The sequence below is a fragment of the Narcine bancroftii genome, chromosome 1 (assembly GCF_036971445.1).
Source record: "Narcine bancroftii isolate sNarBan1 chromosome 1, sNarBan1.hap1, whole genome shotgun sequence".
Classification (NCBI taxonomy): Eukaryota; Metazoa; Chordata; class Chondrichthyes; order Torpediniformes; family Narcinidae; genus Narcine; species Narcine bancroftii.
In genome coordinates this window covers 459,495,846-459,511,586 of record NC_091469.1, presented here as the reverse complement: position 1 = coordinate 459,511,586, position 15,741 = coordinate 459,495,846, and the positions used below count along the sequence as shown (strand labels likewise).

The 15,741-nt window shown below is 44.5% G+C and overlaps 1 long non-coding RNA gene across 1 annotated transcript in view; it reads right to left on the bottom strand.

The window, feature by feature from the left end:
- The window catches only part of LOC138753703 (uncharacterized), a 46,386-nt gene extending 33,245 nt beyond the window's left edge, over positions 1 to 13,141 (bottom strand). The window contains exon 1 of the long non-coding RNA XR_011351375.1: positions 13,048 to 13,141. This is a non-coding gene — a long non-coding RNA (uncharacterized lncRNA). The remainder of the gene's footprint in view (positions 1 to 13,047) is intronic.
- Between the last annotated feature and the right edge of the window lie 2,600 nt (positions 13,142 to 15,741).

Here is a 15,741-nt window from a genome sequence, read left to right as displayed (position 1 = left end):
TTCCGAAGTTTGGGAATGAGTGATGCACCATCAATAACTCCAAAAGACTGAAGTAAAGTAAACCTGATAGGCTTCTATGGACTGGAGCCATATCCTTGCTAGTTGACTGCAATCACCTTTATTCAGGAATCTGTGAGAGGGGCCACAGGAACAGTCAGCCCATGGGGGTGGCCAGACAGGTTAAAACATGGTTTAAAAATGGTTTACCACAATGAGTTTTCTAGGAACTCTATTATTGAAGGTGGATCTGTAGTTCATGAAAATAGATTGCCGTCCAGACGTTCAGGCTGAGATGACATCTGCTGCAGATCTGTTTAACTGGTAGGCAAATTGAAATGGATCAAGGCTGCATGTTAGATTTGATGTAAACCCCAATTTAAGTGCCTGTCTAAATGTCTCTTAAAACAAAGTGAATGTGTCTGACGGCCACCTCCTCCTCTGGCAGTGAGTTCCAGATATCAGCTACCCATTACATAAAATATTCTCCTTCCTCTTTCCTCTCATCCTGTTGTTTTTGATACTCCTACAATGGGAAATAGATTCTGACCATCTCCCTTCTCGGTGTCTCTTTCTGATTTTATATATATCTCTATTATGACAGTTTAGCTTCCTTCACTTCAGAAAACAAGCTCATCTTATGCCCCATAAGTAAAATCCTCCAATCCGGGCAACATCCCCTCAGCACTCCCTCCAAAGCAACCATATCCTTCTCACATTTGAGTGACTAGAACTGCAGATGGTATTCCAAATGTGGCCGAGTCAGTGTTTGTAAAGTTGCAATATCTTAAATTTTTATAATCTATGCCCTTCCTCTCATCTTAACCTTGTCACCACTTTCAGGGAACAACAGGCTTGATTGCTAAAATCCCTCTGTTCATCAATAAGTTACATCGTTCACCCATCAAATTTTGTTGGAATCACCCCTTCAAATTGCCATCGCCCTTTAAAAATAGCAGCCGACGAGTTTGGGAACCCCAGATGGAGAAGCTCCTTGTGCGAGAGGTGCACTATCTTTATGCAAAATTTTCTAATGCTGGAAATTTTGTTGTCAGCTGTCATCTCAGCAGATGGACACAATCCTTGCTCAACGATTTTACGAGCCCAGATTTCACTGAAGCGTAACATTCGGTCCCTCTCTTCGACAATAATCAATCAGCATATTTCACAATTGAGAAAAAAAAGTACATATTTATTGTTTTATCACTTTTGAAACCTTCAGTCTGAACTATTCTACCCACAAACACATTCAGGATCATTCTTATTTTAGTCTCAATACATTTTTATTAACTCACAAAACCGGAGCTATTGTAATTGCATTTTTTTTTGGTCCGTCACATCTTTCATGACCAAAGGAGGTTTGATGTTATGGCACCCATCTCTATGCAAAAAGTTATATATCTGAACTTTTCCCTTTGAATGATCATTCTTAGATTCATAGTTTTACAACGGGGAAATAGGTCTTTCAAACGAACTTGTCCATGCTGACCAAGTTGTCTACCGAAGCTTGTCACATTTGCCCACATACCTCTGAATCTTTCCTGTCTATTTACCTATCTAAATGTCTTAAATTTTTGGGATTTGGAAGCTCGTTCTTTTTAAAGATCTATTTTAAAATGTTCCTTTTGAATCTTGCTGCTCTCACCTTAAATCTACACCATCTAGTTTTAAACTCCCCCCGTCCTAAGGGCCTATTTTATCTATGATTCTCCTGAGTTTTTTATACCTCTGTAAGGAAACCTCAGCTTTCTTCAATCCAGGAGAACAGTCCCGGCCTATCCAGCCTCTCCTTATAACTCAAGCCCAATAGCATTCTCATGAATTACATCTAATTACATCCTTCCAATTGATTGATGACCAGAACTGCACACAATAATCCAAGTATGATCTTATCAATATCTTGTAACTTGACGCCCCAGCTTCAGTACTCGATGCCATGGCATATCAAGGCAAGAAAGTCAAATGTTTTTTTCACCATCCTATTTACTATGTTGGCACTTTCAAGGATCTATGCACCTGTACATTTAGGTTTCCCTCTTCTACAGCACTCTCCAGAACCCTACTGACTGCTGCCCTGGTTTTTTTTTTTTTTAAAATCATTTATTTATTTATTTATTTTCACACCATAAATCACATTAGCCATGATATATACTTTTTCTTTTTCACACATATACAGTTTAACTTTCAAAAATGCATCACCTCACACCTTTCCAAGTTAAACTGCCATTTCTTGGACATCTTCTCCAGTTGATTAGATTCTGCTATAAACTTAATGCCATTTCAGGTAGCCAAAAAAGTTGAGATGTAAAGGCAGAATAACTCACTTACCTTTCTGAATGTGCAGAGGTGGTCTCTGAGCCGCATATTCCAACCCCTCTCCGAGAGGGATAATCTCCACAGGGCAGCCCTCTGCTGATCAATCTGAATGTACAGGTCACTAATGTAGGGACGGGCTGATGATGCCATCAGACCGCGATCCATCTCCCCACTCACCTCTCTCCCTCCGTCAGGGGTGGCGGGGAGCCCTTGGGGCAGTGGGGATTGTCAGTGGGGGCAGTTGGGGCAGCGGGAGCTGTCAGTTGGGACCATCGAGGCAGTAGGGATCATCGGGGCAGTGGGAGCTGTCAGAGGGCGGCCAATGCAGGCTGGGAAAGACACTTGGGACACTTGGGGCCACTCTCTGTGGCTCAAAACATGTTGGAGCAATGGCCGTCTTCCCTACCCATAATCCCCCATGCAGTTGGAACTGTTCTGGGAACCATAGAGTGGTTTCAGCTGTGTGGGGGATTATGGGTAAGGAAAACGGCCATTGCTCTGCCGCACATCGATGACGGGTGGCGCTGTGGCACCAGTTGCCCCACCTCCGTCAGATCCGGAGGGCACTACGAGGCATCTCTGGATATAAATGGGATGCTGGAGCAGCTTCTTAGGCCTGCTGTCTGAAAGGTAAGTTCCCATTTTTCTATCCGCTCTGTAGCTGGACTCAAGGCAGAGACCTGACATGAAATGGCCTTTAGATAACCTTCCTCCCTGCGCACTACACCACCGAATTGATGTTAGGTGATAAAGTTGCATGTGAGATTGATAATTTTTTAGAATATGTAGAAGACATAGAAAATAAGGTCTTTGAGCATCCATTCACTTACTTGAAAGACGGAACATGTTTAAGGGTTCTTACAACAATCTTTTTTTTTAAAATTACTTATGAATATATATAAAAGACATCATAAACAAAAAAAACAGAAAACCCAACCCCCCCAAAAAGAAAAAAAAACCCTATATATTCCCACCCCCCCTCCCCATAAACCCCCTAGAAAAAACGTCCCTCTACCGAGGGAGAAAATAAAAAAAAACATATGTATCAGTTGCTGTGGAATGTGCCAAACTTTTACATTAAAAAAAACACAGAACACCAAAAATTATTATTATTATATTTCCAAACCCATATATATCAGATTTGGAGACCATATCTTCACATAAAACGAATAATTATTATGTAAATTATGTTATCTTTTCCAAACAAATCTTACAACAATCTTTGTCTGCCTTTCCGTTGACAAAAGGAAACTTCATATCACATCTTTTATTTTATTACATGACAATAAAATAATCTTTATTCTTGAACATTGTATTACAACTTACAGCCACTGAAGTACTTTAGAAGGAAATGCTTTGTCGGAAATCTGCAGACATTCAGTGACTCTTGGGGGGACTCTCTTTTGCTTCTCTTTCTCTGACTGTAAGAGTCGCTTCAGGCAATTTCTGCCGATAGCGAATCTGTCTACCTTACAACAGACAAAACCAATTTCATGTAATAGGACACTGTTTTATTACAATGACACTAATTGAGTCTTGAATCTTGATCTTGAAGTATGACAGTTAATTAGATGTACAGCAAGGTTCCACAAGGATGTACCTGACCAAGCTGCTATCCAGCTTCAGTCTAGTGTGGAGTTTGCATTCTCCCTGTGAACATATGGAATCCTTCTGCATGCTCCAGTTTCCTCCCATCAAAGATAAACAGGTTGATGGATTAATTGGGTTCCATGAATTGCTACTGGCAGGTGGTAGAATCTGAAGCATTTTAATAGAAATGTGGAGAGAATGAGTTGCAGGCAAATGAGTGGAGATTGGAATTGTATTGGAAGTGGCATGCACTTGATGGGTGAAAAAGGCTGCTTTATATATCATAAAGAAATATGACCATATAAACTATTTCTGGGAAGTATGTGCAAATAGGGAAAAAATAATTAGTAATAAGTAACGTGCACAGTAAGAGTCCTTAAATTAATGTCTGTTGTTGAGGAGCTTGATGGTGGGAGGGTAGCAGCTGTTCTTGAACCTGGTGGTACAAGTCTTGTGACATCAGTACCTCTTTTCTGATGGCAGTAGTGAGGACGGAATGGATCCTGGGTGCTGTGGATACATGATGATTGCCACTGCTCTCCAAAGTAGATTTATAGACCAACACACAATATGCCTCTAAACCACGCAACCAACCTTCCCACCTACCTTGAGGGTTCTACGGACTTGAACTGCAAGATCCCTCTATTCTACTGCTATGAATCCACACTGCTGTTTCCTGCCATTAACCATGCACTCTGCTTTCAAGTTTGTCCTTCCAAAGTGCATCACTTCACACTTCTCTGGATTGAACTTCATCTATCATGTCACCACCCAAATCTGCATCCTGTTTTATAACTTGTTAGTATCCTAAAACAAACTTCGACAATATCCAGACCTTTGAGCTTTGTGACATCTGCAAACTTATCCATCCATTTCATCATTCTTCATTTAGAAAAATCACTAAGAGAAAGGGTCCCAGAATAGAACCCTACAGATCTCCACTGGTCACTGACCTCCAGGCTGAATATGCTTCATCTACTACTACTCTCTGCCTTCAGTGAACAAGTCAATTGAAATCCACAATGCTAGATTTCCATGGATTCCATGCCTCACAATTTTCTAGATGAGCCTACCATGGGAAACCTTATCAAATGCCTTACTAAAATCTGTATTGACCATCCTACCTTCATCAATAGCTCCTCAAAAAATTCATTTAGACTCGTAAAGCACTAGATCCCTGTCAGACTGTTGATAATAAGTCCATTCAGTCCATTAAGTCTGTTCGGCCATTCAAATCATGGCTGATGTATTCTTCTCTCAATTCCCATGACCTTTGATGCCCTAACGAATCAAGAACCCATCAAAGCCATGCTAACCAACCTTAAAAAAACCATTCTTCTCCAAATGCTCATATATTCTGTACCAAAGAACTCGCTCCAATAGTTTTCCCACCACTGATATAAGAGTTACTGGTCTATAATTCCCAGTACCAGTTCTGAGAACAGGAAAGATACAAAGATAATCTCCAACACCTAATCAATCTCTTCCCTTGCTTCCTGTAGAAATTGGGAATATCCCATCAGCCCAAGGCTGATGTTTTTCATAAGCTCCATTTCCTCTTTATTAACCTCCAAAACATGAGCCTGTTCTACACTGACCTCACATTCATCAAGGTCCCTCTCGATGGTGACCACTGAAGCAAAGTAATCATTAATAACCTCCTTTACCTTCAGGCACATTCCCCCTGTCACTAGTAATCTTCCAGTTTTTCACTTATGTAGAACACCTTGGTGTTTTTTCTTGATCTGATTTACCAAGGCCTTCTTGACCCCTTCTAGATCTCTTAAGTCCCTTCTTAAGTTTCTTCCTAGCTATCTTATAATTCTCAAGTGCCAATCCCTATCTTTGCTTCCTAACCCTTAAGTATGCTTCCTTCTTCATCTTCACTATATGTTCCACCTCTTCTGTCACTCACAGGTTCCTTTACCATTCTTTCCCTCTCTCAGTGTGACAAAATCTCCCTTTTTTCTGTATTTTCATTTATGGGATTTTTTATGTCCATTTGAAATAGCAGATGCTGTAGTAGCGGATACCCTGCTAACTGAAGGATCGCACAACCAGACGGGTTGAGTTCAGTGAGCAAAACTAATTTATTGCAGGCTGCCTGGCTGGTCTTATACTCCCAGCCCGGACCTGGCTGAGAACTGCGCTGTGGGGGCCCCGATGTCACCGGGGCATCATGTGGGCCACCAAGCACGGGCTTCTGAGCTCGATGCCGAGGTCGGGAGGAAACATCCGACGACACCATTTTGGCCGGCTGTCCCGCCGCGTGCATAACAAGCGGGGCCGGTTCGCCTGCCTAATGGCATACCACCACACAACCCCCCCAGAACTGGCGCCAATGTCCTTTTTTGCCAGGCGGCCTCGCTTCTTGGGTTGGGCCACAACTACTGGTTAGGTGGGGTCGAGGTGGGCTGGCTTTAACCTGTCCACAGTAAACAGTTCCCTCTTACCATCGATGTCCAGTGTGAAAGTGGATCTTGAACGCTGGATGACTTTGTACGGCCCTTCATATAGTTTTTATAGAGGTGCTGTGGACGGGCCCTGCCTGATAAAAACGTACTCTGTGGAGTCCAGCTCGCTGGGGACATAAGAGGCCCGTGTGCCGTGTCTGGGCGGCGGTGGGGGTGTGAAGGAGTCCAACAGGGCCTGGAGGTGGGGAAGTAGACCGTGCAGAGACTGCTGTGGGTTGTGAGGTGCGTAGACAAACTCACCGGGTAGGGCTTGCAGTGCACCATAGACCAGTTCGGCTGATGAGACCTGTAGGTCTTCTTTGGGTGTTGAGCGAATGCCCAGGAGCACCCAAGGCAACTCGTCCACCCAGTCGAGGCCGGTGAGGTAGGCCATAAGTGCCAAATTAAGGTGGCGATGCAATCGCTCAACTAGTCCATTGGTCTGTAGGTGATAGGCCATGGTGTGATGTAGCTTGATCCCCAGCCTGTTGGTGAGCTGTGCTCAGAGCGCAGGGTGAACTGTGCATCACGATCACTGGTGAGGTGGTTCGGGACGCCGAACCGGAGAACCCAACCATTCAAAAGTGCTCAGGAGCAGGAGTTCGTGGAGGCATCTGGCATCGGGATCGCCTCTGGCCAACGAGTGGTGCGGTCTACCACTGTGTAAAGGTAACGGTTACCTCAGGAAACAGGTAAGGGTCCGACAATGTCCACATGTATGTGGCTGAACTGTTCCCAGATGTGTTTGAAATCTTGTACGGGTGGTCTGGTGTGCCTGTGTACCTTGGAAAGCTGACAATGGGTGCAGGTTCTGGCCCAGTCCACAATCTGCTTCCGATGCCCGTGCCAGATGAAATGTTTTGCCACCATACGGACCGTGGGCCTGATTGAAGGGTGGGAAAGATCATGGATATGGTGGAAGACTTGGCTGCGCCACTGCTGGGGAACCACTGGTCGCAGGGTGCCCATGGAGACATCGCACTGGACGGTGCCCTCACCATGAGGAGTCGGGAGGTCCTGGAACCACAGGCCTATGATGGCAGTCCTGAAGGCCCACGTCTCCTCATCGGACTTCTGGTCCCGGGCGAGTTGGTCGAAGTCAAGGCTGGGTGTCAGAACACAAATGGCCGGTTATGAGAGTGTGTCGGCGACCACGTTATTTTTCCCCGCCTTGTGCCGAATGTTGGTGGTGAACTTCAACACGAAGGAGAGACGACGCTATTGACGGGCCAACTGGGGATCTCTTGCCATAGTGAGTGCCTGAGTAAGGGGCTTGTGGTTGGTAAAAATGATGAAAGGCCTTCCTTCCAAGAAATAGTGGAAATGACACAGCTCAGGTACATGCCCAGCAACTCATGATCAAAAGCGCTATACTTGTGCTTTGGCGGGTGAAGAAGTCGGCTAAAGAATGCCAGTGGTTTCCACTGTCTATTCACCTGCTGCTCCAGGACAACGCCGATACCTGTGGCAGAGGCATCGACGGAGAGCGCCATATGCAGGTCGGTGCGTGGGTGGACAAGCAGGGTAGCCTTTGCGAGGGCATCTTTCGTGACTCTGAATGCCTTGCTGGCCTCTGGAGTCCAGGCGAGTGTCTTGTCTTTGGCTGCGATGATGCGCGCAGTGCCTGGAATGAAGCAGTTATAGAAATTGACCAAACCCACGAACTCCTGTAGCTCCTTGAGGTTGTCCGGGCGTGGGAACTCCCTGATTGCAGCAACCTTCATAGCAGCAGATGTGGCTTCTTTGGCAATGATGGTATGGCCCAGTAACTGCATGGACTCTTTCCCGAACTGGCACTTGGCCGGATTGATCGTTAGGCCGAAGTTGGCAAGTCTGGAGAAGAGAGTGCTCAGATGAGACTTGTGTTGTGCCCGGTCTCTGATGGCGACATGGATGTCGTCCAGGTAAATGAATATGAAATTCAAATCCCTGTCCACTGTGTCCATAAGCCGCTGGAAGGTCTGGGCAGCGTTCTTGAGTCCGAACGACATGCGTAAGAACTTGAACAAGCCAAAGGGGGTGATGATGGCCGCTTTGGGTATGTCCTCGGGGTGCACCGGGATTTGGTGATACCCTCGCACCAGGTCAACCTTGGAGGATACCCCTGCGCCATGCAGGTTGGCCGTAAAGTCCTGGATGTGAGGGATTGGGTAACAGTCGGGTATTGTTGCGTCGTTAAGCTGTCGATAATCTCCACAGGGGTGCCAGCCGCCAGAGGCTTTTGGGACCAGGTGGAGTGGTGAGGCCCAAGGACTGTCAAAGTGTTGAATGATCCCCAGCTTCTGCAGATGCGAGAACTCTTCCTTTGCTATCTGGAGCTTATCTGGTGGGAGCCGATATGCCTTGGCATGGACCGGCGGGCCTTGGGTGGGGATGTAATGAAACACCCCGTGGCATGGTGAGGCGGCGGAGAACTGCGGCTTGAGGAGGGATGGGAATCGTCCTTGGACGTGGTGACCGTGGCCATCTGCGGCTGCTCTGTGTGGGAGGCGTTGAAGCGAATGGATTGGAAGGTACGGACATCTATCAGTCACCTACCTTGAATGTCAACCAGGAGTCCATGGGCGAGGAGGAAGTCGACACCCAGGATGGTGGTTGGAAGGGACAAAACGGTGAACCTCCATGAGAACCTCCGCTGGCCAATCTGGAAGTGGACGGTCTTGTCTCCATACGTTCGGATGTCCGTCGAATTGGCTGCATGGAGGGGAGGTCCTCGAGGCCTGTTCCGGGACTCGATGCCTGTGGCCGGAATGATGCTGATCTGGGCCCCGGTGTCGATGAGGAAGTGTCAGCTGCTGACTGAATCCCACAGGTAGAGAAGGTTGTGTTCTTGGCCAGCCGCCACAGACATTAACAGTGGCCGGCCTGCTCATTTCCCTGCAACGAGCAGGGCTGACGACACTTCCGAGCTTTGGTTCCCCATCGCTGGTGGAAGAAGCAGAGGCCTGAAGTGGATGGCTTGCTTCTGGCTATGCTCTTTGAGGCCCCAGCAGTGGCCCGGTGTTCCACCCCAGCACTAGAGGAAGACTTGGCGTGGTCATGCCCGTGTCTCTTAACCTGCTGGACTCCTGAGCCTTTTGAGCAACCTTCCTAGGGTCGACGAAGCTCTCCTGGGACAGTAACGGCCGGATGTCTTCAGGTAGAAGGAGTCGGTGAGCACCCGCTTGATGGTCACGTACTTATCTTCTGTGGGTGGGTGCTGAATGAGGTCGATTCGCCTGCCTAATGACGTACGGCCACAATGCCATCTTTATTTATTAGCACATCAAAAAGACAGTTCCTTCAACAGTGAAATACGGACACGTCAAATTACTCTGTCAGTTCAGACTGAGATTTGAACACAGCCTTTGAACTCAGAGTGAGAGTGATTCCACAGAGTCATCACAAAAACCAAGTTAAAAGTTTATGAAGCAGTTAATGTCAAATGTGCTAACAACAGTCAATTTTAAATGAAACAGTTGCAGATAATATTCTTTCTCAATTTGCTAGTCCAACAGAAAGTGGCAAATAAAATATAGTGTTAGTAACTGTATGACCATGCACTTTGGTAGAGACAAAAATAGATGGACAGACTCTTTTTTAAATATGGATAAAATTGAAAATACCCAGATGCAAAGGGACCTGGGAGTCCTTGTGCAGGGTAGCCAGAAAGTAAACTTGCAGGTTGAGTCAGTGGTGAAGAAGGCAAATGCAATGCTGGCCTTCATTTCAAGAGGAATAGAATAAAAGAGCAGAGATGTAATGTTGATGGTTTATAAGCTACTGATGAGACCTCATTTGGACTATTGTGAGTAGTTTTGGGTTCCTCTTTTTAGAAAGGATGTGCTGACATTAGAGAGGTGAGGAAGTTCACAACGTGGATTCTGGCAAAGAAAGGGTTGTCATATGAGGAGTGTTTGACAGCTCTTGGCCTGTGCTCAATGGAATTTAGGAGAATGAGGGAGGATCTCAATGAGACCTTTTGAATGTTGAAAGGCATGGGGAAGAGTAGATGTTGAAAACTTTTTTGTTTCCCATGGTGGGAGAGTCTGAGACAGAAAGGCACAACATCAGGATAGATGGGCATCTACTTAGAACAGGGATACATAGGAACTTCTTCTCCCAGAGGGTGATAAATCTGTGGAATTTGTTGCCACAGGTGGTTGTGGAGGTATTGCAGGTATGGTGTGGGCCCTGGGCGCCACTTGAAGGGGCGCCACTGAGTAGTTTCAATCCATCCTCGGATAGTGAAAAAATAATTTTCTTCAGATGTATGATCTCTCTGTCTTTGATTATCATGGGTGAGAAACATTAGGACGGCCAGATTGTTAAATCACTTCTATAAATTATTAGGTAAAAATACAGTGTTGTGGGCTACATGACCACATACTTCATAGAACAACTGCTCAGTGCCAACTGGCAGTAAGATCATTCTCCTGAATAAACTAGAGAAGTAGCCTAGAATTTTGTGAAAATTTAATGTTCTTATTAAAAATGCCATTTCCTTATTTCAGAGCTTTGCGTAAGAAGACCATGAAATATTTCTTCAAAAAGAAGGAAAGTGGAGCTGAAGGATGGAAGAGATGAAAGTTGGAGGCAGAAGAGGCCAAGAAATCAAACGAGTTCTCCATGCCTTTCTTTGAAAAGCCCAGAACAGGTAGTTCGACACGTTCCATGTGGTCGCCTGCACCTGCTACAAGTTTGTTAGAATCCAGAAGTGGTGGTGGTGGTGATGATGTTGAGAAAGATACTGAAAAAAACTGACTTTGATCACATCTTAGTCTAATTTGCATCAGTGAAAGCAAGGAAGGCGTAGTTAATATTTTCATGTAGTGCCATAATTTGTTAAATAAAAGATTAATGAGCTTGACTTGAATTTTTGAGCTGATATTATGGTAAAGCTGTCAAAGAGATGGTTGTCAGATGTTTGGACAAGGGCAGAATTTCAGTGCTTGCCATAGGCACTATTTTCTGTAGATACGCCCATGTGTGGAGACCAGGTCTTTGGGAGTATTTAAGTCAGAGATTAATAGGTTCTTGATTAGCCAGGGCAACAAAGGTTATAGGGGAAGGCCAGGCTGAGTGGGAAAAAGGGTCAGCTCGTGATTAAAAATGGTGGAGCTGACTCATTGGGCGAAAGAGTCTATTTCTGCTCCTATGTCTTATGGTCTTATATTAATCACAAACATTGTTAACATCTACAGCATGGTTACACAGCAGAGTGTCACAACAGTGAGACTCCCCTGTCCACTTTAATGGTGCTGAAGTGGAGACAGTAGAAAGCTTCAATTTCTTGGGAGTAAACATTTCAAGTGACATGATCTGGACCAATATTGATTAGAATCTACGGAATAGCAAGGAGATTTTTTAAAATTAATTCTGTATATGTTAACTGTTGGCCATGTCATCAGGAACTGTGAATTTTCCTTAGTGTCCATGAATTAAACATCTCCTCCAAAGGACAACAAAGGATAGCGTCAGCATAACGATCAAGAAATTAGAAATGTCTCTACTTCCTATGAAACATTAGGAAGTTAGGCATGCTTCCATGTCTCTTAAGAGCTTCCACAGGTACATGATTTAAAGCATGCTTGCGTGATGCCTTACTAGAGCTGCTCAACCAAAAGTTGGAAGAAGCTGCAGAAGGGGGGAGGGGGGGTGTGAATAAAGTTCAAAACCCTCCCCAACCCCCCCCCCCCCCCCCCCCCCACCATCAATCCTGCTAGATATCCTGGTGCTTCAGAAAGGCAGCCAACACACTGAAGGACCCGTCACACTCCTGTCCTGTCCGGGAAAAGGTTTCAAGAGCGCCACATCACACACCAACAGGTTCAAAGATAGTTTCTCTCCACAGCCATCGGGCTCCTGAATGAACCCCACAATAATAATAGACAAAAGTGCCAGAGAAACTCATTATACCCTGATCAATTAATCATTTCACTATAACATCCTCTGCTCTTCCATTCTGCATGACTTGCTGGACTGCTCGTAAAATAAACTCACTGCAGCAGGCACATGATGACAAAAAAAAATTGAAACATCAAAAACAAAATTATCATTACTTTCAAAGTTGTTAATGATTCAAAACACTTTCTCCCAAAGCTCTATTTCCTGATTTCAGGGAACACAAATTATTTCAGTCACTTGTGATTCCTTTTAGATGGAATTTTAGATAGAAATCAAAGCAGATTGATCATTTTGGTTTGGAAATAAAAAGGCCAATCTTTTACAACAATCACAGTGTTCATCCAGTGTCTGGATGGGTAAAGGTTCCATTATTGTCAAGTTACCCTACATTGAGAATGCAACACGTGCATAAATTTCTTTAAATTTTTTCTTGCTTAAGGAAGGAAGACAGAGATTCACCACCTTGTCCAGTGCCCCTCACAGAAATGAGGCCCCAGTGAGGAATAAACTCGCGACCCTCTGCTGGACAAGACCGGTGCTCTTACCACTGAGCTATTGGAGCCTCGATTAACAACTCATTTCCCAGTTTTTTTTCCCCCGCACTTTTTAATATTGTCCTTCAGATCATTTCTATCTCATTACTGTTGAAATACTGTGTTTGATTGCAAATCCAGAATTTTTCTTCAGTTCATATTCAATTTTTTAAATAATTCTCAGAATTTGAAAGTGTGTAGAGCGGTGAACTGCAAGCAAATCAGCCAACTTGTTTATCATGTACTGATGTCAGTTTGATTATTTTACTTACAGTCACCATGGAGTTTTGAAGGGTATGTGTTTACATCCTATTGAATGAACAAAAACATCATGTCTTCCATGTTGATAACCAACACTCCATTGACAGAATGGTTGTCCTTTGGAGGAGATGTTTAATTAATTGACCCTAAGGAACCTCAGAACATCCGACAGTCAACCTATACAGAATTAATAATAAATATCTCATTGTTATTCTGTAAAATCTAAAAAAAAAGATACTGCTGAGTAATGATAAGGCATTATATAAAATTATTGAACCAATAATTCCCTTAGGCACATCTGGACAAAGGGTTAGAGAGAGCTGCTATGTTAATACCAGAGTGGCACAGTGAGATTTTTTTTTCTGAAGCCAGGCTTATGAAACAGTGCTTAGATTTACCCTTACTGATTTTTGCAAACTATTTCCTTTATTTTTCTGGAAGTGCTGTGAACGATTTCAGAATTTAAAAAAAATTAATTTCATTTGTTAAAAAGTTAGATCTAAACCAAATCATATCAGTGCATTTATAGCAAATGTATACATCCGGTACCGCACAGATGGCAGTCTCTTCAATCTGAGGCGCCTGCAAGCTCACACCAAGACACAAGAGAAACTTGTCCGTGAACTACTCTTTGCAGACGATGCCGCTTTAGTTGCCCATTCAGAGCCAGCTCTTCAGCGCTTGACGTCCTGTTTTGCGGAAACTGCCAAAATGTTTGGCCTGGAAGTCAGCCTGAAGAAAACTGAGGTCCTCCATCAGCCAGCTCCCCACCAGGACTACCAGCCCCCCCACATCTCCATCGGGCACACAAAACTCAAAACGGTCAACCAGTTTACCTATCTCGGCTGCACCATTTCATCAGATGCAAGGATCGACAACGAGATAGACAACAGACTCGCCAAGGCAAATAGCGCCTTTGGAAGACTACACAAAAGAGTCTGGAAAAACAACCAACTGAAAAACCTCACAAAGATAAGCATATACAGAGCCGTTGTCATGCCCACACACCTGTTCGGCTCCGAATCATGGGTCCTCTACCGGCATCACTTACGGCTCCAAGAACGCTTCCACCAGCGTTGTCTCCGCTCCATCCTCAACATTCACTGGAGCGCTTTCATCCCTAACGTCGAAGTACTCGAGATGGCAGAGGTCGACAGCATCGAATCCACGCTGCTGAAGATCCAGCTGCACTGGGTGGGTCACGTCTCCAGAATGGAGGACCATCGCCTTCCCAAGATCATGTTATATGGCGAGCTTGCCACTGGCCACCGTGACAGAGGTGCACCAAAGAAAAGGTACAAGGACTGCCTAAAGAAATCTCTTGGTGCCTGCCACATTGACCACCGCCAGTGGGCTGATATCGCCTCAAACCGTGCATCTTGGCACCTCACAGTTCGGCGGGCAGCAACCTCCTTTGAAGAAGACCGCAGAGCCCACCTCACTGACAAAAGGCAAAGGAGGAAAAACCCAACACCCAACCCCAACCAACCAATTTTCCCCTGCAACCGCTGCAACCATGTCTGCCTGTCCCGCATCGGACTTGTCAGCCACAAACGAGCCTGCAGCTGACATGGACATTTACCCCTCCATAAATCTTCGTCCGCGAAGCCAAGCCAAAGAAGAAGAAGAATTTCCCACCTTACTTGAGCTACTTCAAAACACAATGCAAATTCAATATTTCGGACTAATCTTTTTATTAGTAATAATTAATCCAAATAATAATGGTGTTTAAATAAAGTCTTCAAAAAAAAAGGGAAACAATTCCCTGATATTGCTTGCCACCTTTCATTCTGAAGAAATACATAACAGTTTAAACAAGAGTGAGGCGTCAACTCTGACTTCACGGCAGTAAAACTTTTCAGGGATTTATATTGGGAACACTGAGTTGCCTTTTTTTTTACACAATATGTAAAACAATCCAACCCAAAATCATGATGTGACACTAAGGCAGGAATTGATCTTGTATTGATAATGTTTATTGTCATATTCAGTGGAACCTTGATTTAATGTTCCCCAATTAAATGCAAATCTGGCTATAACGTGATGAGTCATTGGACTCGGGCCTCAGGCTGCCACAAGGAGCGAATACAGGGACATCAGGCTGCCGCTGGGAGTAGGGACCTCAGGCTGGCTTGGGGAGCAGGGACTTCGGGCTGTCACAGGGAACGGGAGTTCTCGGCTGCTGCAGGGAATGGGGACGTTGGGCTGCCGCAAGGAGGAGGGACCTTGTTGGGCTATTGCTGGGAGTGAGGACTTCAGGCTGCCACAAGGAATGGGAACTTTGGGCTGCCACGGGGAGCGGGGGTGGTTAGCTTACTAAAAATTAATTTGTGCTTTGATTTCATCTATAACTACAGTGATTTATATAAACCCCAATTTAGCGTGATCCCACTTTTTTTGCGATGCAATTTTTTGGACCCAAACTATCGCATTCTAGAGAGGATCCACTGTACCAAAATTCTTACTTGGTGCAACTGAACAGGTATCTTGTAAAATAAAACTACAAAAATAACTTAAAAATAAGATTATACTTAATTGAATTGAAGAGAAAAATTTATTGGAAAAAAATTATAGATCATAAATATTCAGTTATCTTAGTGTAAAAATAAGTGACTTAAGCAGTAGTGCAGATAATCGTTTTGTGGTGTCAAAGCAGTTAGTGCAATTAGTATAACAAGCAAAGGTTCAAGAGCCAGATAGCTGTT